Source organism: Balaenoptera musculus, chromosome 10, assembly GCF_009873245.2.
Source record: "Balaenoptera musculus isolate JJ_BM4_2016_0621 chromosome 10, mBalMus1.pri.v3, whole genome shotgun sequence".
In the NCBI taxonomy this organism is placed as follows: domain Eukaryota; kingdom Metazoa; phylum Chordata; class Mammalia; order Artiodactyla; family Balaenopteridae; genus Balaenoptera; species Balaenoptera musculus.
This window is the reverse complement of record NC_045794.1, coordinates 55,450,504-55,474,571: the sequence shown is the minus strand read 5'-3', so window position 1 is coordinate 55,474,571 and position 24,068 is coordinate 55,450,504.

Here is a 24,068-nt window from a genome sequence, read left to right as displayed (position 1 = left end):
GCCAAACTGTCTAGCATGGCACATGAGACCTCTGGCTTTTGAAGTTCATCCACCATTACCCAGCATACACCCTGTGTTCTCACCTCACTGAACCCTTCACAGAGCATGCCTTACTCATATCATCACGCTTTGCATATAATATACTTTCTGCCTGGAAAGCAGTTCAAGTATCACGTCTTCTGTGAGATCTTTCCCAGTCACTCCAGGAAAAGGAGCGGTCCTTCTCTGCATAAGGGATTTCTATTACAGCACTTGTCAAAACACATCATCATTATTTATCAAAATGAAACTCTTTTTATGCCTTGATTGCCACTAAGACCCCAAAGTTTGAGATGGAAAAAATAGATGCCAAGTACTACCATATTTCAAAGTGGGATGCTAGACCACATGTGCTGGGCTTGCAAAGAAGATGCTCTAAAGCTGATTTCGTGAGTTCATTATCTACTTTCAGGATATCAAAGAGTTGCGGAGTCAGAGGAGGAGGGGTGATTCCTTCCAAGAGCATTGACAATGTGTGCTGTATGGTCTTCCCCCCAGCCAACAGCGAGGGAACGGAGGAGGACTTCCCTCTCTGCTCAAGTCAAGCAACAGGGCTTCAACATGACCATTCAAGAGAAAAAAAGAAATCCTGTAGCATTTGAGGGCAAAGGGATAGTCATTGTTTCTGTGCTGAAATACTGAGGGCAAGAGACGGGGGCTGGAGCCACCTGCCCACTGGCACAGCAGAGGGAGACAGGTCTTCACGGGGAATAAGCTACAATTTCATCCATGTTTACTGGCAAGAGCTTGTGTTTCTCATTGTCCAGACATGGGACTCATAGGAGCAAAGCTACGTGGAGCCATTTTTGAATCCTGCCCAAGAAGGTGGCCGGAAGAGAGCTGTGACTCTGGTAGAGGAGGTGTGACTCTGGATGATCAGAGGCAGAGAGAGGAATCAGAGGTCAGAAGAGAGGCACTGCCCATATCTAGGGGGCTAGTCAGAAGGCTTCAGTGGGGGTAGCTCTGAGGATCCCACAAAAGCACCCCATCATAGGAACAGTCAGCACAGAACCCTCCAAGGCCACAGAGTACCTCTGCCAGCTCGTAGGTACTGGAGAGGTGAGAAACCTCCCACTTGCTTTTCTGCTAGGTTGGGGAGGGCAGTTGCCCTGCTCCTATGGGTAGAGTGCTGGCTGGGGGACAAAGGGCTTTCATATGGACATTCAGTCAAGCCTTCTGTTTTCAGGTCCCCCTGGACCCCCACTTTCAGAGGTTTCTGGAACCTCTCATTCCTCAGTCTTTCTGGGGTTCTGTAGCCCAGAGAAGCTTATATCTGTGCTTCTCCCAAAGCTGTTTCAGTTCCTTGGCTTCGCTTAGTCAGTTACCACAGACCTTCCAGCTTCCAATATTCTGTTGCTTTTGCTTTCTCTTTGTCCTTGTGTGTTTATGCCTTAAACAAAATTCTTTTACCATCACTTGGGCCTGGGGCAGGGGAGATTGGGAGAAATCTGTGACAACTATGAGCGTTCAATCTGCCATGTATAACTTGAAGTACATGTAACTTTCATAATAAGAAAAAACAATTGTGGTTGTAAAAAAATTGAGTTGGAGATATAAAATATACATGTCCATATTTTTATACATATAAAGTTAATAATAAAAAGCAATGCATGATATTTTGCAAAATAAACCGTGCAGACAATGCTTTAGAGTTTCGATGAAGCAGCGATCACTAGGGGCTGAGGTTATCAGAGAAGGCTTCATGGCAGACGTGGAAATTTTCCTGGACTCTGAATAATGGGTAGAATTTGGATTTCTTGAGAGAGTAGGTCTCTATTTAATTCATTTCTTTATTAACAATCATGTATAAATCAGAACATTATCTACCATAGTAGCCATTGCTTTGGGCTCCTCAACATGTTTTTTCCTTGTTATCCTTCATTTTGATACTAGATGAATTCTCCCTTGGAGAGAATGAAGCCAGCACAACAGACAGAAGCAGAGCCTGGAGGCAGACAGAACTGCTGATGAACCTTGAGACTGATCCAGCCACACCTAAAGCCAGAATGCCCTGGACTTCTAAGTTGCAAGAGCCAATAAATTCCCGCCCCACGCCCCTGCCTTTGTTTTCGAAGTTAGTTTTAGTTGGCTTTCAGTTACTTGCATCAGAAAGAGTCCCAACTAATATGACAGGGTAATGAGAAGGTATTCAACTGACTTTTAGAACACCACCACCACGGGTAGAGCTAGACCTCAATTTACAGTCTAACTTGAAATTATAACTTGCAAGTTGTTTCTCATTAAGCTTGTCGGTGGTAGATAATTCTTATCCTTTGACTCAAGGCAGTATGGGAACAGACTAGTATCTGCATTTTCCCTTTGGAGCTTGTTATTTTTCTCATAACAGATGAATTATTTGTAAGCAAAAATTAAAGATAAAAATCAATCCCATCATCTTAAAAAAATGTGGTGAGCATGTCCCTAGAGTTACGAGGGCTGCCGAGTAATTCATCTATAGAGGGCTGCTGGAAGGCAGAGCCCAGCAAGCTCCCAGAATTCCGTGTTAAGGGAACTGATAGTTTTATGCTTGCAGATGAGAAGTTTTTGCTGCAGCAGCCACGGCAAAGATAGCAAATCTCTAGGTGACCTGGCAAATTACTTAATAACAGCTAACTAATACCAGCTATTAATAAATAAGTACACACTATGGGTCTACTATGGTTTTCAGTGCTTTTTATGTACTGCCACAAACCTGATTAAGTACTGCTATTGTCATCCTTCTCATTTTCCAGGTGAGAAAAATTAAGGCACAAAGTCGTTAAGCCTGGATAGGCAGCTGGGCAGTCTGATGCTGGTGTGACCTGCTCTGAATCACTGCGCTACACTGCTCTAGGGTATTAGTCAAGTTACAGAAGCATCCTGTGTTGTAACAGCAAGTCTCAGGTCTCCACTGACAGAGCAGAGACTTTGGGATTTGAGGCAAGAGACGAAATTGCCCAGATAATCAGGAAAAGGGAAAAAATCAATTTCTGCATAAAATGCAGTCCTTCATTAATTTTAATGGTGGTGAATTTTTCTTGTGAGATTTTAAATAGTCTTACTAAAAAAAAAAAAAAGGCTTAATTACTAGAACATTTCCAAAGTTACCTCTCTGTGTGATATTAAAAGAGTTTTATCCACTTACCCTATTATTGAGACAGACTCTGTTCATCACTGGCTTGCAATCTCCCCCCAATCCCCATGCCTCTACCCCCACCCCTGCTTTGCTAACAGATCCTGCTTATGTGCAGACATCATATGGTGACCCCTTCTTCTAGAGGATGGGGAAATCCTTGCATTGGCTTACAAGGCCCTAAATGATCAGGACCCCTTCAATACCTCTCTGGGCCTGTCTCTCACCACTGTCTCCCTGGTTCACTCTGCTCCAGCTGCACTGGCCTCCTTGCTGGGCCATGAATACCCCAGAGCTGTCCTCCTCAGTATTGGCTGTTCCCTCTGTCTCAAATGCTTTCCCCCTACATAGCTCCCTGCCTCTTTCAAGACTTTGCTCTAATGTTCGCTTCTCATGAGGTCCTTGGCCACCTTATTTAAATACATTCCCAGTCCCTCTTACTCTGCTCTAATTTTTCTTTTATCCACAGCTCTTACTAATTTCTAACATGCTATTTAATTAACTTTTTTGTTATGTTTACTTGTTGTCTCTGTATCCTCCTGGCATATATATTTTATGAAGACAGGGATGTTTGTTTATTTTGTTCATTGATGTATCTCATGTGCCTAGAAAAGTGCATAGCATATAATAGCCGCTAAATAAATATTTGTTGAGTGAGCAAACAGATGAATGAATAAATACCAGGGGGTTCTGGGAAATATTTTCCTCCTGATAAGAGGAAGAGAGAAAGTAGAAACTCTTTGCCCTCTCTGCAGCCTATTTTCTCCCCTTGAGACCTGCCGGGTGAGGATCTGATGCTTGAGCTGCTGTAGCCCTCTCACCACTGAGGTAGAGCCTAAGAGAATTACAGCCCTGGCTCTGAGCGCTGCCTGCACTCAACTACTGAACCAACGCTAGCCAAAAAAGGTCTCCAGATTTCTTGCTTGTGAAAAAATTAAATCCTTCCTTTTAAAGCTAACTATTATTGTTGGGCTTCCCTGGTGGCGCAGTGGTTGAGAATCTGCCTGCCAATGCAGGGGACACGGGTTCGAGCCCTGGTCTGGGAAGATCCCACATGCCACGGAGCAACTAGGCCCGTGCGCCACAAGTACTGAGCCTGCGCGTCTGGAGCCTGTGCTCCACAACGAGAGAGGCCGCGACAGTGAGAGGCCCGCGCACCGCGATGAAGAGTGGCCCCCACTTGCCGCAACTGGAGAAAGCCCTGGCACAGAAACGAAGACCCAACACAGCCAAAAATAAATATAAAAAAATTTAAAAATAAATAAATAAATAAATAAATAAATAAATAAATAAAAATGCAATAAAATTTTTAAAAAAGCTAACTATTATTGTTATAAAGCAGAAACTAACACACCATTGTAAAGCAATTATACTCCAATAAAGATGTTGAAAATAAATAAATAAATAAAGCTAACTATTAGTTAGGCATGTTCTTACTTGTTTGTGGCCCAAAGCATCCCCAACTGACGCAATAACTTAATAAGTCACTGTGGTAAAAAAGAAAGAAATTTGGTTTTTGATCCTGGTTCCTGGCATAGAGCTCCTAAAACCCTTGGAATTTTCTGAGTGATAGGGTAATAGAAGTGTCTTTTGTTCTAATGAGGTGACTGAAACCAAGGGTTATAGTGTGAAAGGGTTGTCTCATTTTGCGGATCATCAGCTTCCTTAAGAACCTTTACTAAAATGGATTGTGAGAGTGACAGTTTGGGGACAATACCTTTGGATTTGAATCCTGCAGAGTGGAAGAGCATGTCTGAGCTTAGACCCTAAAAGAGGAACTAGCCAGGAAATAAAGAGGAGGATGGGAAGAAGAGATTCTAGGCAGAGGCAATGACACAGGCAACTAATTTAAAATATATATTGAGTGCTTACTGTGCCTGGCACAGTACTGATACTTTAACAGTAGTATTTAAAGTGCTATTTGTGATACCCTTATGAGTAGGTACTCTTATTATTTCAGTTTACAGATGAGGTAACTGAGGTTTGGAGAGGTTAAGTCAATTGCCTAGAATCACAGCTTATAATTGGTGGATCGAAGATTCAAACCAGTTTGAGAGCACATATTAGATGCCACACACTATCTAAGATACTGGTAACAATGAACAAAATACAGTTCATGCCCCCCCCTCCCCCATGGATCTAACATTTTGATGCTCTATTACAGAAGTGAATCTGGGGCAGAAACACCTGGCATATTTAGTGAGCCAATGGCTCCCCCATCTCCAGAGGAATCTTGGGAACTCGCTGCCATATTGGGTGGAGATGAGTTGGACTGTAGGAATGCAAAGGTTGGTTCCCTGCAATTGTCTTTGGGCTTTGGGGAATTTGTACCACATGTTTAAAAACTGATGAAAATTGGGCTTCCCTGGTGGCACAGTGGTTGAGAATCTGCCTGCCAATGCAGGGGACACGGGTTTGAGCCCTGGTCTGGGAAGATCCCACATGCCACGGAGCAACTAGGCCCGTAAGCCACAACTACTGAGCCTGCGCGTCTGGAGCCTGTGCTCTGCAACAAGAGAGGCCGCGACAGTGAGAGGCCCACGCACCGCGATGAAGAGTGGCCCCCACTTGCCGCAACTGGAGAAAGCCCTGGCACAGAAACGAAGACCCAACACAGCCAAAAATAAATAATAAATAAATAATAAATAAATTAAAAAAAAAACTGATGAAAATTTATTTTTATTTTAAAATTTCTTATAAGTATTTAATCTGTCATGAGAGAAAAACAAGTTCCAAAGGGAAAAATGCACACATTGCCGTACTTCACGTCTGAAAAAGCAAAGTGAATATTTATCTGCTGCCAATATGCTTAATTAGGGTAGACAAGGGAGGTACCATTTAAAATTATGGTTTTGAAAAAAGCCACTGAAGGAAATGGACATGACATTAGTGGTCAGAGATCTATTCTAGGTTTTTTTTTTAATACACATTTTTTTATAAGGTCTGTTTTATAAGAAGAGGAACTCAGACAAAAGTGGAAGTATTATTATAAAATATTCTGTAGATTTAGTAATGTAGTTCTTTAAAATTTGTCATTCCTGCAAAGCAGAGAGGTAAGGTTTTAAAATAGTGGCCACAACTATTTTCGGTCCTTTAGGAATATTGTTTAAATTGTCTTCCCTTTTCTAGCTAATTTGCTGAAGTAAAAGTATATCAGAAGATTAATATACTTTTATTTATATAATAATAATACCTTATGACTGCTGAGCTGATCACATATGCTAGTTTGTCAAATCCTCCCAATCCTGTGAGATATAAATTATAAGTGATATCTCTTTAGGTATGGGAAACTGTGGTTCAGGAAGGTTATATGATCTCCCCAAGACCACAAGCGGTGTAGCTGGGACCTGAACTTGGGAATTCTGCCTACAGATCTTGACCTGACTGGGTACAGTAGTTAAGAGAATGGGCTCTAGTGTCAGTTGGATTTGAGATTGTTCCCTAATTGTACCTTTACAAATTATTTAAACTTTTCAATACTCAGCTTCCTCTTCTGTAAAATGGGGCCAATAATATCTACATCATAGTTCTGTGGTGAGGCGTTAATGATTATCACTAACTATAAAGTGCTTACTTGGCACATAGTATGTGTTCAGTGAATGGTCATTAGTATTATTGATAAAGAATAAAGGAGAATTAAAAATATTGAATTAATAATGTCTTCTTATTCGGAAGGAAACAATGTATTAAAACAGTGGTTCTGGGCTTCCCTGGTGGTGCAGTGGTTGGGAGTCTGCCTGCCAATGCAGGGGACACGGGTTCGAGCCCTGGTCTGGGAAGATCCCACATGCCGTGGAGCGACTGGGCCCGTGACCCACAATTACTGAGCCTGCGCGTCTGGAGCCTGTGCTCCGTAACAGGAGAGGCCGCGACAGTGAGAGGCCCGCGCACCACGATCAAGAGTGGCCCCCGCTTGCCGCAACTAGAGAAAGCCCTCGCACAGAAACGAAGACCCAACACAGCCATAAATAAATAAATAAATAAATTCAAATTAAATAGCTAGTCATCATTTTAAGTTAAAAAAAAAATTAAAAATAAAACAGTGGTTCTCAACTAGGTGCAATTTTGCTGCCCACGGACGTTTGGCACTGTCTGGAGACATTTTTGGTTGTCACAACTGAGAGGTGCTGAGACCAAGTGGGTAGAGTGGGTGGAGGGCAAAGACGATGCTAAACATCCTACAATGCACACATCAGCCCCCACAGCAAGGAATTATCTGGACCAAATGTCAATAGTGCCCAGGTTGAGAAACCCTATGTTAAAACGACAAGGACTCACTGAGCCTTTACTTTTTTAAAAAACTGAAGTATAGTCGATCACAACGTTATATTAGTTTCAGGTGTACAACAGAGTGATTCACTATATTTCTGTAGATGAAACTCCATTTAAAGTTATTATAGATTGAGTATATACTTTTTTTTAAATTTTTTTAAATTTTTTATTTTTTAAACATCTTTATTGAAGTATAATTGCCTTACAATGGTGTGTTAGCTTCTGCTTTATAACAAAGTGAATCAGTTATACACATACAATATGTTCCCATATCTCTTCCCTCTTGCATCTCCCTCCCTCCCACCCTCCCCATCCCACCCCTCTAGGTGGTCACAAAGCACCGAGCTGATCTCCCTGTGCTATGTGGCTGCTTCCCACTAGCTATCTATTTTACATTTGGTAGTGTATATATGTCCATGACACTCTCTTACCCTGTCACATCTCACCCCACCCCCTCCCCATATCCTCAAGTCCATTCTCTAGTAGGTCTGTGTCTTTATTCCCGTCTTGCCACTAGGTTCTTCATGGCCTTTTTTTTTTTTTTTTCCTTAGATTCCGTATATATGTGTTAGGATACTGTGTTTGTTATAGATTGAGTATATACTTTTAATGAGCCATGTAAACACCATATTCTCCAAGCACAGAAGAATTTGAAAGTCGGAGGCAGCGTATTATCTTGGCAAGTACAGAACACAAAAATGAATGTAAGGAAATGTCATAGCTTATGCTGGACACATGAGCAGAACGATGATCTGGAGTTTCTAATTGGAAAATTCAACAGTTTAAGAAAAGTTCTTTGTGGTTTAGAGGGGATAGTTCTCAAAATTGCCAATTTATAATTATTGAAAAAATAAATTTTCATACGATGAGATAGCTCAAATTCATCAGCAGATGGCCTTAGCTAACTTTCCATAATTCTTCAAACATTTTTCAACAGTTAGGGCTATAGTAACACCAGTAAGACATGATTTAATTTTTTTTTAAATAGGAATTTTTATCTAAGTGAAGAAGAACATAATTTAGATTTATTAGTATAAAGACCAAAATGGGCTTCCCTGGTGGTGCAGTGGTTGAGAATCTGCCTGCTAATGCAGGGGACACGGGTTCGAGCCCTGGTCTGGGAAGATCTCACATGCCGTGGAGCAACTAGGCCCGTGAGCCACAACTACTGAGCCTGCGCATCCGGAGCCTGTGCTCCGCAACAACAGAGGCCGCAATAGCGAGAGGCCCGTGCACCGCGATGAAGAGTGGCCCCCGCTCACCACAACTAGAGAAAGCCCTCGCACAGAAACAAAGACCCAATACAGCCAAAAATAAATAAATAAATTAATATATTAAAAAAAATAAAAATAAAAAATAAAGACCAAAATGTAGTATTTTTCTACTAGAAACAGGAGACAATACTTTTCATGATGATTTTAGTCTCCTTAATTTGAATATTTTAAAATGAATTATATTACGAAAATTGAATCCCACACACCAATTCGCTTAGATTATATTGATCATGAAGAACTAATTTCTTCAGATTTATGACTTGAATAACTTATTATTGTGCAACTCATCCCACATTAGTGGCTTTTGCAAAGTAGTGCAGAAAAGCGATCTTTTGCCAACTTCTATTCATGTTTGAAGAAGAATTTCCTGTATGTATGGCAAAATCTGTCACCATGGAGCCCAGAGATGTCAGTTTAATACACTGACACAGAGACATAGAGAGCATTTATAAAGGGAGATTATTTTTTCCTGGAAAATATTAAAGAAAGATGCATTATTGCAGTTAAACACAGCCTTACCACCATGTCCGTGCTCTGAATGCTGTTCCAGGAAGGATATCAGAGGTGTTGCCCACATAATCAACCAGGGGCTGGCCATATGCTTCTCTGGTCCTACCAGGGCCAAGTTGCCACCATGGTTGGAGGTGTGGCACTGAAAGGAAAAGAGTGGGGATGGGAAAAGGGAGAAGGTATCATTCATTCATTTATCCATTCAATATGCATATTTTTTCTTTTCAGCTTTATTGAGGTATAATTGGCAATCAAAAAGTATATATATTTAAGGTATATAACTTGATGATTTGTTATATGTATACATTGTGAAATATTCCCCACAATTAAGCTAATTAACATATCCATCACCTCCCATAGTTACCATTTTCCTTTTTTTCTTTTTTTGTGGTGCATTCAATGTGTATTTCTTGATCATCTAATATGTGCTGAGTCCTGTGTTTGTGCTGGCAACAGAAAGTGAGAAAGCCAGAAAAGAAAGAAGAGAGGACAGCTTGAGAAGGAACCACCTGGCTTTTCCCTGTTCTCATAAAGTTTACAGGTTGCTGGGGAAAAACTATTAAACAGATAATTAGACAAACAGTTTTTACAGTGTCCCTAAATACAACAATAAAAAGTACAGGGTATTATGAGAAAGAATAACTAGAGGAACTAATTTAACCTAGGAGGTCAGGGAAGGTAGCTGGTAGGTGCAATCCTGCTCAGTGTAAAAAAGAAACAGAAAACAAAACAAAACAAAACACACCAAAGGTATGGCTCATAATTGATAAGCAGCACAATTCAGATATAAAATATTCCTAATTAATTGTGAAGTTCTGGGCCTTAAAAAGACAGAATTCTGCAGGTGGTGGTGATTTTCACCATAAAGCTAATAGAGCAAACCAGAGTCAACAGAATATTAAAAAGTTCTGGCCTTCGTTAGCTACTGAATCACTTCTGTGAAAGAGCTGGTCTTAAGGAAGGGTGAGGCTGGTGAGTGGGCAAAGAACCAGGAGAGACAACCAGATATAGAAGATAAATTCAGAAGGAGTAAAGAGCAGGCAAGAGGTAAACAAATGGTGTGACAGGCTAAGAAGCACACGAGCCCAAGGGGAAAACGGGCATTAAGGTCACAGGAAATGAAGAGTGCTCTAAGGCGGCAGGATGTGGCGCCCTGGGTGGACCTCCAGTGCCGGAATCTGACCTGGACAGGAAGTGAAGGGCATCATCTGAGAAGCAGGAAGGGGAGATTATTTTTTTGTGTTGGTCGTAGTGAGGAAAATGAGTGTTGGTTACATAAACCTTGCTAAAGCTTTTATCTTGTTTGGGATTTGAGGCAGCTTGGAGCTTCTCTAACAAAATAATCTGGCCTTCTGGGAGGTATTTGTGAGGGACAAGAATGGAGGGAAGAAAGATTAGCGCGTGAGGAATTGCTCGGCTCCCTTTTGGGTGACAGAAGATATCTGCCTTGGATCCAAATCAGAAGAAAATAAGGACCTCCTACCTTCTGTCTCAAAACAAAATGATCTATATGTGACTCTTGGTTGAGATACATCTCTATTTTGTATTATAATAATAGACCAAAGGTTGAGGAATGGGAAATAGTTGTTTGTTGGGGATTATATTGCTAATTCATGCTGTTTAGACTGAAGAAGGAAAATGATAGAAGAAGCATCCCCTCCCCTTGGGTAAATGGAGGAGGGGAACACACTGAGAAGTTAAAATGAAGAGAGAAATACGTAAACATAGACTATTTTTTTAAACCAATTGTAAACAATGTGGTATGATGGAAGATTGGAAGAGATAAAAAATAAAATAACCAGCATTAAGTTAAAAGGGATAATTAGACGAGACAAAATAAGAGGGGAAGGTCTCTAACTTTAGAGACTAGAAGCTCCTTCAAACATTTCCTGTCAAGTGACTGTGGGGCTTTAAATCTTTCAGGATTTTAACAAGATGCTCAGAGTGTATGTCTTACATACACACCAACACACATTTTTTGCTTTTTCCTCTGAAGGGAGGAGACACTAGGAGATGTGTTCCTGGCTGTCATTTGGAGAGTAGCTTCTAGTTTGTTTTTTTTTTTTTCCTTAAAAGCTCTGGAGAACTGTTGGCAAATAGAAATGGTCCACAGAAATAACATGGCTTCCTGGAACTTAGGAGGAAGGAAATGGGTGGTCTCTTTAATTACTGTAGTGTGTGTGTGTGTGTGTGTGTGTGTGAGAGAGAGAGAGAGAGAGAGAGAGAGATAACTAAAGATAGCATTCTGGCTTATGTCCTCAGGAGGGAAGGTGAATCTGGAAATTAATAGATCCGGAAGTATATACAGTTGTATTGAATTTGCTAGGTTAAGTAAGACAATAATGCTCTTTGTTTTCAATATCCTGGCTAGATCAGAAAGGGTGGACTGAAATTATTCTCTGATATTTAATCAGTTTAAATTCAAGGGCATTATTATTTACATACGAAGAACTAATGACTCTAATGAAGGCATGGAAGCTTATTTACAACAAAGATGGGACTGGGGTGGCGAGAGGAGTGTCGATAGGGCCTTGATTAATTGATTTGCTAATTATTCTTTTCCAGTGGGTGTTACAGTCCTTTTAGTAAAAAGCAGTAGAAACAAGAATGTTGCCGTAAGCTATTTTAACACAGTAGTAGTAGCAAAAGCTTCTTGGCCATTTTAAGATATTTTGGGATCCTTTTTTTTTGTCCTCTTTTATGCTGAAATTGTGGACTTTGTAAAATTGAAGAACAAAATATATTCCTATATGTACACTTATTTATGAGCTATGTGATTTAGCCCAGGTCTGGGCTTAAAAGGCATTTTAGTGAAGCTGGAAATAAATTAGATGACAGGTCTGAATTGAAATAAAAATTTACAATATGTCCCATAGCAGTGCCATGTATTTATTTCTTCAGGCTTCTTAAAGACACTGATTGGTCATAAATACATCTCTGCCCCTTGGTGCAGGAAGTTCAACTTTTCTGTAGGCTTACGTTGTTTTGCATTTCTTTGAAAGTCATGATACTGAAGAAATTAAAAAATCCCCAGGAGATTCTGTGCAAATGCGAGCTCATTTTCATCCTTTCTCCATCTCACTTTTGTCCTATATCTTCACTGATTTGGAGGAAGTGGTGACTGAGGGCATGGCTACCATTATTAAGCGTATATCATGCTGCAGGCACCGTGTTGGCTATTCACAAGCATTATTTAACAATGTCCCCATTTTACAGATGGGGGAACAGAGACTTAAGAGAACTTCAGTGAGCTCACAAGTAGTAAGTGGCGTAAAGCTAGAAGATGAATCTAGGTCTTTTTTTTTTTTGGTCATTTCTTGACAATCTTTGAGTGCCTCAAATTGCTAAGACCTTATTTCCCTAATGAGATTGTCAGCTGCTAGAAGGCAAGGATCTTATCTTTTAGTCTGCTTAGAGTAGGCACTCAATAGTTATAGCTTTCTGTTGAAATGAAAATTGAATGTCAAATATCAAAGAATTTTATAAAAAGGTTAAATGGGTGAAGAAAGAAACAAATCCCAGGAAATGAGCTTCTCAAATTCATTACATGGAAGTGCTATAAAACACTGGTTCGTGAACTAGTGCCGTCCCACAGTGTCTGGTAATGTGGCGGGGGCGGGGGGGGAGGTTTCTTAGGTTGTCAGGATACTGGAGGTCTCCTTGTGCTTAGTGGGTGGTGGCAGGGATGTCAAATGTCCTGTAGAATGTGGGACAGCCCCACAAGATTGCCAGGTCCCAAATGCCAGTAGTGCCCCAGCTGAGAAGCAGCACCTGGCTTAGCAGCCTAGTGACTGGAGAATGTGGACCCAGAAGGCAGACTGAGTTCCAACTGAGCCCCACGCCTTGCCGGCTGTGTCACTTGCATCACTTTAGCTCTGTGCCCTCTACTCCTGGCACACGGCTAGTGCCCGATAATGTCAGCTCTTACTCACTAGCCTCCAGAAGAGTGTCCCCGATGCAAGATATGATCTTGGAGGAGTTACGGAAGTTACTAGACAGTAACTTACTAACAGTGTTAAGAATCAAGGTGTATTCAAAACAGTGCTTCTCAGACCTTTGTGTACTTACAAATCTCCTGAAAATCTTGTTAAAATTCAGATTCTGATTTAGGAGGTCTGGGGTGGGGCCTGAGAGTCTGCATTTCTGAAAAGCTCATGATGCTGGTGGTGGTGTCTGTGGGTTGCAGGTTGAGTGGTAAGATTCTAAAGAAACCTGGGGGAGAAGCTCACTTACTAAATCAAACAAGCAAGCATTTATTGCATGTCTATTGATATCTCAAATTACAGAGATAGAGGCAATGGAGGTTGGCTTATAAAGAGTATAGAATTTGGTTTCTTCACATCAGGCACTTCTATCTGCTTTGCCACTTTTATTACACACAGACACACACACACAGAGAAGGAATATTTTCCATGGATAACTCATGGATAACAATTTTTCTCAGAGGAAAAAGGCAGAAAAATACTTCCTGCCTGTATTTCCTCACTAAGAAAAAAAAGGCCATTTTGAGTCCCCAAATAATTTTAGATATTGTAACTAAATAAAGGAAAACTTGACTGCCATTCTTGGATGCAGGGTGGAAGCCTAGCATATCGCAGAACTAGGGTGAGCTGTGTGTGTTCATGTGTGTGCTGTTGTATATGTGGATGTGTGAGCTGGGAAGTGTATGAGGTCTTCGCTAGACAAATGCCTTTTAAAATATTGCTGGAGAAGGGGGATCTAATTATCCCCCCCCACCACACACACACACACTCCCCTGTGAAGATTAAAGCTCTAAGTGAAGGGGCAGGGGTTCCTAAGGCAGCTTTGACTGGGAACTTCACATATTTTAGGCAGTGGAAGTTATTTGAATATAGTCATTGAGAGAAGAGACTACTCATTATCCACTTAAAATACTTCCCGACTGCAGCATGGTGTTGTACAGAAGCCAAAGTAATTGGCTCCGCATTTGGCCAGCTGATTTAGCAAGAAATTTTGCAAATTATGCAGTCCTTACAGATGGTGCTGTTGGGTTTGTTAGAATGTTTTAAAACAGTGACACACTTGACCATGAACTGAATTTCCAGCCTCTTAGAGCTACCTCCAGCCAATCCGAGACTCTTTCCACAGGGGGCTGAGACCAGAAACAGACCTTTCCTGAAACCTTATGATAAATGATTTCCTTTAAAAACCACTTGTATAATAAAATAACTTGGTGGTAAACGTGGCCAAGGGCAACTCCTGGAACTTCTCCATATCTTTGCTTATTGCGGAGTTGCTTGAGTCACATTTTAAAATGGTTCTTAATTGACCTTCTGGTGCTCTGCCTGAGGTCAGGGAGGAGCCAGTATTTCTAGGAGGGATGGCGGGTGTGCTCTGCCAGTGTGAAGAGTAATTCCCCGAGAGACTGTGAGGAAGGTCGGTGCCTGCATGTGTAGGGTAAGGACAGCTGGAGGCTCTGGCTTTCTCTGGGAAGAGGTTTCTAAATTCCCCTCTAGAAGCTATCAGAAAGTTCAAGGTACTGATCATCTTCATAGGCCCAATTCTTGCTCAGATCTTTGCAACTGGGACTAGTCCTGATCTTTGCTTGTTTTGTTTTCTTGGTTTCTATTTGAATCGTCACCTTTTATCCATCTCCCTCAGTGCCCTTTTGGTTGTGCTTATTTTGGCTTTACGTAAGCAGCATCTCTGGATGCATGAAAGAGGCAGATAAAATTCTCCAGGGTTACTGAACTGCCCTTTATCTATTTTTAGCCATGCAAGGAATTTACCATAGCCCACAGCATAACTCAATCACTCTAAGCCAGTGAGCAAATTCTGAGTTTTTTTTAAACATTTCCCTGAGGCATTTGGCATAGGCTAAGCTTAAAGGCACACGATTCAATCATCGGTTATTCAAGATATACCATACTTAGGCTTCTGTAATCACCAGACTGTCACTGTCAGCTAGACGCTCAGCTCTGGCTCCTAATTTTCTGTTGGAAGCTGCACAAAACCTGTGTGTCCTGTGTGTGGGGGGCTCTGGCAATGCAGAAATGGCAACAAGGAAGTATCTGGTGCTCACCAAGGGACTGATGACAGCCAATTTGTTCTCTTTCAGTCAAGTGGCCTTTCTTAAGAGAACTCTTGGCCTGTAGCCTGAGCTGTCTGACCCTTGTATAGCTGCCATCCCTTCCATCCCTAGGGACCCTCCATAAAGTGAGGACAATGTGTCTTATTTATCACTCTAGTTTCACATAGGGCCTTAAGTTTTTCTTTATCAGTGAGTTAGAAGGAGGCATTCATTCATTTGTTGCTTGATTGAATCATTCACTCATTCACCAAACATTCATTGATGAATATCTACATTCCAGCTTGGAAGCCTGGAATGGAGTATCCTCAACTTTCGATAGGAATACATGCCTACCACCCACTATTTTGGCTATAAGAGCTCCCCTATGCCTCCTGCACTTCTTGGGAGCATGCCCCTCTAGGGTGGTTAGCTCTGCACTCCTATCCAGATGGGCTCATTTCCTTTGCCTCTGCACTACTTCTGCTAGCAAAGTGACCCCTCCCCCTTCTGAATATCACTAGTTTCTGTTACTCATTTCTTTCCTTCAGGGTCAAACTGAAAGTTAAGGAGATACTGTCCTACGATATGACTTGTGATGTGCCCACTTGGCTAGGCTGAACTACATCCCCCAGAATTCTCTTTCCAATATGTTTTTGGCAATGGTGGGCTATAAGGGAGATTCCTTTGCAAAGACCAGAAGATGAAAGGGAGGCGGGCAGCTATTTTGTAGCATACACATACCTTCTCCCTATTGTTCAACCAAGCACCAATCTAGATGCTACTTGTGAAGGGATTTTGCAGATGTAATTAAAGTTCGGAATCAGTTGACTTTAATCAAAAGGGAGATTGTTCTAAGTCTTAATCAGTGGAAAGCTTTTTTTTCTTACAGTTTTACTAAGATATAATTGACATACAGCACTGTGTAAGTTTAAGGTGTACAGCATAATGATTTGACTTACATATATTGAGAAAGATTACCACAATAAGTTTAGTTAACATCCATTATCTCATACAGATACAAAATTGTTTTTAATGTTTCTTTTTCCTTGTGATGAGAACTCTTAGGATCTACTCTCTTAACAACTTTCAAATATACCACACAGCAGTGTTAACTGTGGTCAGCATGTTGTATGTCACACACCAACCCCCCCACCCCGTATTCATTTATCTTATAAGTGGAAGTTTGGACCTTCTGACTAGCTTTATCCAATCCCCTGCCCCTACACTCAGGGAAAGCATTTAAAAAGAGGGGTTAGACCCTTGCTGGGATCAGAGAGTCCACATAACAGGGCTGAAGAAAAGTTGTAGAATCTTCTTCTATATTCTAGGACAACACCCACGTTGCTGCTGATCTGCCGATTTGCCTCGTTGGTGTGAAGCAGCAGCTGGGCCTGTAACTGCTTGCCTTTCCAGGTGGTTCTTCCTTCAGTTTCATTGACTCTTGGGTCAAGTGAATGCATTCAGCTCCAGGACCAAGAGCTCTGGCTTCCACAGGATACCCTCACTACCAAAGTCATACTTGTGGGATCCCAGCCTGCTTGTGATCTCCCTTCTTGACTGCCTGTCCTGTGGATGTCAGAGTTGCTTAGCCAGCTCCTACAACTGTGTAAGATGATTCTTTGTAATAAATAAATGGATCGATTAAAAAAATAAACCTCCCACTGGTTCTGCTTCTCTTGTTAAACTCTGACAGATACATGAACTAAAGAAGCCATTGTTTGCTTTACATGTCATGAAGTCAGCAACTGAAACCTAGTTGGCCACCAATATTCATTCATTTATTCACAACTGTGCTATGGTTGGCAGTAGAGCAATAAGCAAGGCAGACATGGACCTTGCCCTTAGAGAGCAGATCTAGCAGGAAAGCAGATGTTCAACAATATTTATAAGGATAATAATAAGGTTAGCATGGAGCTGTTAGAAGGTATAACTGGGAGACCCTGAATGGTCTGAGGTGTCTGTCAGAGAAGGGAAATAAGGGCCTGAGAGAAAGAGCTAGAGAGGATGACAGCAAATAAAAGGAATTCAAGCAGTTCTTTAGAGAGTCGTTCACGGTGGCAGAAGAGATGCGGCTGGAGAGGTAAGTCATAGAGGGCCCTGCAGGCCAAGATAATGATGTCTGATACCCTGAGGGACAAACATTTTTGTTTAAAAATCTTCATACTTTGGAACGCTTTTTTAAAATTTATTTTATGATATCACAATATGGTTTCATTTTGAGCCTTTAAAAATCCTGTGGTGTTAGTATGTTTGCTCCTGCCACTGCTCTGACTTTTCAGTTTTCTACAGTCTTCTTGTAAAATATTACATGATGCTCTTTTTATACGAGAAGCATCAATTGGCTATTGTCATGCTATTTTTAACCCATTCTCCTGTCTTGGGCTGTGAGTTCTCATGGTATACCTCTTGAAGGAAAAAGAAAACAAAACCTGAACTCTTCACATCAATTTACCAGACAATTCCCTTGTCTCAACATTTATTTTCTGTTCTTTCAAGATTCACAGCAAAGGCTTCTGGAGGGTGGGCAGCTCACCTGGCCTCATCATTTCCGGCCTTCTGTCACCTGTCACCACCTGAGGTGGGGGAACTCAGCGCTTCCTTGGGCTATTAACCCTTCCTGCCTGCTAAGCACCATGATGCTCTAAGGATTTTCTTAATTAAGTAATTGAGCCACATGTTATCCTTGAAAAGTGGGGCAGTAAATACTATCAATTCCATGGGCTAGAGAGATAAGAAAGACTGAAGTGGAGACACTAAAAGGTATGTGACAAAATCAGTCACAAATCTGAGGTAGGCTGAGCAGTGTGCGTTTAGATTCAGTTTCTGTCTTTCTTTGCTCTTCTTCATTTTTCAAAAACCCCCATTCAGGTCTCCCCTGTAGCTGTCTTCGGGAAAGCTGCTAGGTAGAGAGGGTGAACCAAATTTTAAAGGCAGACTGCCTTGGGTCGAAAGTCTGGTCCCACTGTAACCTATTTCTTTATCTGTAAAATGGGAATAATATCAACTATGTGACAAATGGCAAGTGCAAAGCAATTAGCTCAGTGCCAGGCACACATGTGGGGGGCTCAGTACATTTGGGGTATTAAGCATTATGATCTTGAACAAGGTGACTTTGCTAGAGGTGGAGGGAGCAGATTTAGCTACAAAGATTTTTACTCAACAGATTATTTTTACCCTCTGTACTCATTTTTATACAAGGAGTAAGAAGCATCATTTGCTTTAAGAGCGGTGCCTGGTCTCTCAAGGTCCAAGTCAGGAGTCACAACAGACAGTCAGGTTCGTGGGTTGTGAGGACACTTGTAGAACTTGCCCAGGCTCGTTTAAGAGTGAATTGGAGATAACTAAACTTATCGTGGTAATCATTTCATAATATATGCATAGGTCAAATCATGATGTTGTACACCTTTAATACAATGTTGTATGTCAATCATATTTCAGTACAACTGGGAAAAAAAGAGAAACTATCCTCACCATAAAAAAAAAAGTTAACTGGAGTGAAAAATTTTGGAGGTAGATAGTGGTGATGGCTGCACAACATTGAATATAATCAATGACACTGAATTTTACACTTGAAAATGGTTAAAATGCTAAATTTTATGTTATGTATACTTTCCCACAGTAAAAAAAAAAAAATTGAGAAAACGAAAAAAGTGAATTGGAGAGAGGCCACTAGCTTGTGTCTGAATAGCTCTTCCTTCCACTCCCAAATGTAGGCTAGCTTGGTAATAATGTGACCCACTTCTGAACTGAACCATATCGGTACTATGTTGCTAAATTATCCCAGAATGTGAGTTAGGAGGGTCCATAGCTAAACTCATTTTACAGATGAGGGGTTGGAGACGCTGACAACCTTCAAACAGGCCATGCTCTTTCTTTGTCAGGGCCCTTGCATATGCTGGTCCCTCTGCCATGAATACTCTTCCCCACTTGGATCAATCCTACTTATCCTTCTTGTTTCAGGTGAAACATCACTTTATTCAAAAAGCTTTCCTGTCCTCCTAGTCTATGTTAGCTCAGCCTGTTGTGTGATTTCTTAGTAACCAACACTTCTTTGAAATGCTCATTCCACTTGTAATTACTTGTATTATGTCTGAGTTTCAGGCATGAGGGCAGGGCCTTGGTCTGTCCTGTCCTGTCCACCACTGTTTCTCAAGAACTCAGCATAGTGTCTGGCACATTTGTGTTCATTAGAGAAAAAAAAAAAAAAAACCAAACAAAACACTAAAAATAAAATCAACCTTGTCTTCTCACAAGAGGGAGAATGATGATAATGATATACCTTTATGTGTGTTAACAGGCAAGAGTGGCTGGGGGAAGTAGGGCAGACACTGCCTTTAATCCATTGAGACTGATCCAGGCACTAGTTGATATCCCAAGGAAATGTACAAAGAAGCAGGGCAGGGGAGACTGAACTTGGCTGCCCACACCTGCACTGCATGCACAGGAGGATAAACAGTAAATCAGCAGCACAGGGGATATAGGTTGGATACAAGGGAATGCTCTCTGGTATAATATTAAGGATTGTTAAAAATGGGTTGGAATATAGAGGAAGCGTTCCCCAGAGGCTTCAGAAAACAGGCCAGAGTTCCATTTCAGCTGCTTATTTTGGGCCTACCACAGGCAGCAGGGTAGACTGGACAGTCTCTTTAGGTCCCATGTTCCATCCCTCTGACCCATAATAAAGCTATAGACACTGCTGTTGCCAATAAACATGCAAGTACATACACAAATGGGAAACACTTCTAGCCAGTCCTGGGGCTGTATCTGTTGCTAGTTCTTTATCTACTGAACATTCTGAATTCACCTTTTGTTTAGAAAATTACCGCAGTCTTTAAGCACGGCAAAGCTCTTTCTATAAAAGACTGGTTCTGTATTTGAAAGCAAGAACTGCAATGCATACCAATTTAACTCTTGTGTTGACACTCACCTAAGTAGAGGATTAAAAAAATAACCTGCCAGTCTGACTAATTCCCAGCATACAAACAAAGCGATCTGGACACTGCTGTATGTCTTATCCAGGGAGGAGGGACACATCTCTCTTTCTCCGGTTTTAAAGTGAGGGAAGGGAATGGTCTTGAATATGCAAATGAATCTAATTTAATTAACTTTTATGACCACAGCTCCTTTGAGATAACCATGGGAGCCAATTAGATTCCATTAAAATTCAGTCATTTCCCTGAAGCTTCGATGAGACACCCTTGCCTCCTCTAAGAAAAAACAAAAAAAAAAAGTGAAAAGATCTAATCAGAAATAACGAAAGAGAGTAAGCTGTCTCCAGCAGCTCTGCGACTTGGTCTTTCCAGAAGCTGCTTACACAGTCATTTGCTCCAGTTCATCGCCCCAAACCAGGCGGTGCAAGCAGCAATGCGAAATCATTCCAGGTCAGTCATGTAATTGCTGACCCCGAGTTTATCATACACTGAAGCTGTGAAAGGTAAAAGGAATGATATTTCATACTTCAGGGTGAAAACTCAAGCTTCGTGAGGGTGAGGGGAGAATTGCTTTCACCCTGTCAGGCCAGAGATGAAGAGAAACTTAAGCTACTTATTCCTTTGCTGCCCAGTTTTGTAATATTCTGTCCCTTTTCTTCCCCCTGATTACAAATGCAATACATATTTATAGTAAAAAAAAAAAAAGGAAAAATACAGAATGGCTAAAAGATGCTGTACATATCTAGAAAGAGCTTGGAAGGCTCTCTTCTGTAATTTTGTCCCCTTCTTTCCCCCTTACTAAGCAAATTTTAGAGGACTTAGTGTGTTGGGGGAGGGCTGGGAGGGCATAATGAGTGCTTGAAGTGGGGGTATCATATTCCAATTCCTTCCTTTCCCTTTCAATCTCGATCCCACGCCACTTACCTCTCTGGTCTCTAACACTATGTAATTACATAGCTACCAATCGTTTTTGAATCCTGGCCCCTAAACCACTCTCCATGGTTAGAAAAATGTATGGTGGGTCCACCAATTGTTTGATCCACCCTGAAAGTGCCTTGAGATGGGTTCAGCAAAGTGTGTCACTGGGTTTCTGGGAGCTGTGTTGCCTGCTAGTTAAACATTTCATGTCTATGACTACCATATTGCAATTAATTTTAGCATGAACATAGGAGATATTTCTATTTCTTCACAGACACAAGCTATCTCTAAACCAAATACATATGAAGAGTAGGTCACAGTGCCCAGCATTATATGATTATATAATTATGCAGGCTATTAATTGAGAGTAGGGTTAAAGTTGCTGTAAGAGGGTTTTTAATCAAGTAGATTTAAGAACTAGAATTTTATATTTCCCTTAGATTTAAAAAATAGAGTACTTGAGATCTAACAAAGGAACACAATTATAAAATAATTAGAAAGAAAAGAGATGATGATGTGGAATATAGACACTTGAGTGGTTCTAAGGGAAAGAAGAAGTAAAGGTAAAACAATTAAAACCAAATCTTTGGGCTTCCCTGGTGGCGCAGTGGTTAGGAATCAGCCTGCCAATGCAGAGGACACGGGTTCAAGCCCTGGTTCAGGAAGATCCCACATGCCGCGGAGCAACTAAGCCCGTGCGCCACAACTACTGAGCCTGCGCTCTAGAGCCCGCGCACCTAGAGCCGGTGCTCCAAGACGAGAGAGGCCACCGCAATGAGAGGCCCGTGCACGGCAATGAAGAGTAGCCCCCGCTCACCGCAACTAAAAAGAAAGCCCACGCACAGCAACGAAGACCCAACGCAGCCAAAAATAAATTAATTTAAAAAAAAAGAGAAATGTATTAAAAAAAACCCCAAAAAAACCCAAATTCTTTTATTTTCCCACCAACAGTTTCATCTGTCTTTGTTTTCGAGAACTTTAGCTTAACTGGGTCTCAAAATGATTCCCTCTGCCACGTCCTAGTACAGGGTTGAATCATTTTGTGCCGGGACTATTGTAATTTCAGTAGCTACTATCTATTGAGCACTTACTACACGCGAGGCATGCATCAGTTTATTTTAACGCTTGTATCTATATTCTGAAGTTGACTGTACCATTTGGGGCAATTGAACACCTAATAGTCATTATCCCCTCTTCTTGTTTGCTAACAGAACACAGTTTTGTTTGGGGTATTAGTGTATCCAAGTAAATACTCACTTTACCAGCCTCCATCACTGCTAAGGTGGCTTTGGGATCCAGTTCTAGACAATGAGATGTAAGCAGAAGTCTGCTGGGAGCTTCTGGGAAGCTTTTTTCCTTCTTGATGAAATGGGACACAGAGAGCTAGAGTAACGCTCTCAGCCTATCCCCACTTCTTTCTGCCTTAGGTATAAATGTGATGGCTGGAGCTGCCTTTGGTATAAATGTGGTGGAGCTACAGCAGCCATCTTGGAAACATAAAGCAATGAGCCAACATGCTCAAGAAAGCAAAACATGCTTTCTTAGCATTCTATGCTAAGAAAGGTAGAGTTAAAAGGCAGAAAAAAAATCTGGGATCCTGATGGTATTGTTAAACAGCCAACCCGTGTCCAGCAACTGCTTACCAATGTACTTCCAGTTTTGTAAGAAAAATAAATGACTTTTAAAGCCATTGTTAGGTGGGCAGTCAATTATTTGCAGCTGAAAACATTCCTAGTCCCATTTTTCAGATATGGAAACCAAAGGCTACATGTAACAAGTGACTTGCCAAATTTATATAATCTTTCAGTGGTGGTATGGGGATTTTAACTCACATATTCTGACTCTAGAGTCTAGAGCTTACTCTCTTAGACATGGTACTATATCACATTCCCATTGTGTTAGGTTGCAAGATCTACTCATGGGCTTCTTAGGAAACTTGAGCTTGATCTTGAGCCTCCCTTTTACTTCTCCTTTTCAGAGATGCCAGTGTCAAATGTTACCTTGTCTGAACAACACTCATCCCTCTCTTACCATCCGTTTCTACTGTGATGAAAACCAGATCTAACCATCTCACTTTCTTGCTTAGAATCCTCGACAATATTTCTTTCTCTACAGCAGGGATGTAACCTCAACTGTCTAGAGTAATATAGGTAACATAACTGGTAAAGGCAAGTAGATTGTAAGAAAATCAATTGTATTGGTGTATTAGTTATCTACTGCTGTGTAACAAATTGCTCCAAAACTTAGCAGCTTAAAACAACAAACCCTATTTCTTACACAGTTTTTGAGAGTCAGGAATCTGGGAGCAGCTCAGCTGAGTGGTTCTGGCTCAGGTCTTTCATGAAGCTGCAGTCAAGACGTCTATGTTTATGTCTTCAGTCATCTGAATACTTAACTGGAGCTGGAGTATCTACTTCAAAAAGGCTTATTCACATGGCTGTTGCACTTCCTCACTGTGAGGGCCTCTCCTCACAACATGCCAGCAGATTTCCTCCAGAGCAGGTGATACAAGAGAGGCAGAGTCATAGTGTGTTTTATGACCTAGGCTTGGAAGTGACATAGCATCACTTCTGTCCTATTCTGTTGGTCACAGTACCAGATTGGATACAGTGTGGGAGGGGATTACACAAGGGTATGGATACCAGGAAACAAGGATCATTGGGGGACATCTTGCTTGCTGATGACCTCGGGTAGTTTTGCGACAAAATGGTGGTATTACCATCCAGTTTCAGCCAGCTGTCACTATGGTGGAACACAGGTCCTATGTTGCTGGATTTTTCCATTTCTCAAATAAAGCCAGAAAAATAGATTTCTAAGTTAAATCTCATGAGAGTAAATGCCAGCTTTAGGATTTTAGAAAATCCAGTGTGGGCCAAACAAAATACAAATGCAATCCAGATATAGACTGTGTGCTGCCAGTTTGCACCTTCTCTGGCCCATAGAATGGAAGGAATATGTAAGTCCAATTTCAATCTATGTCT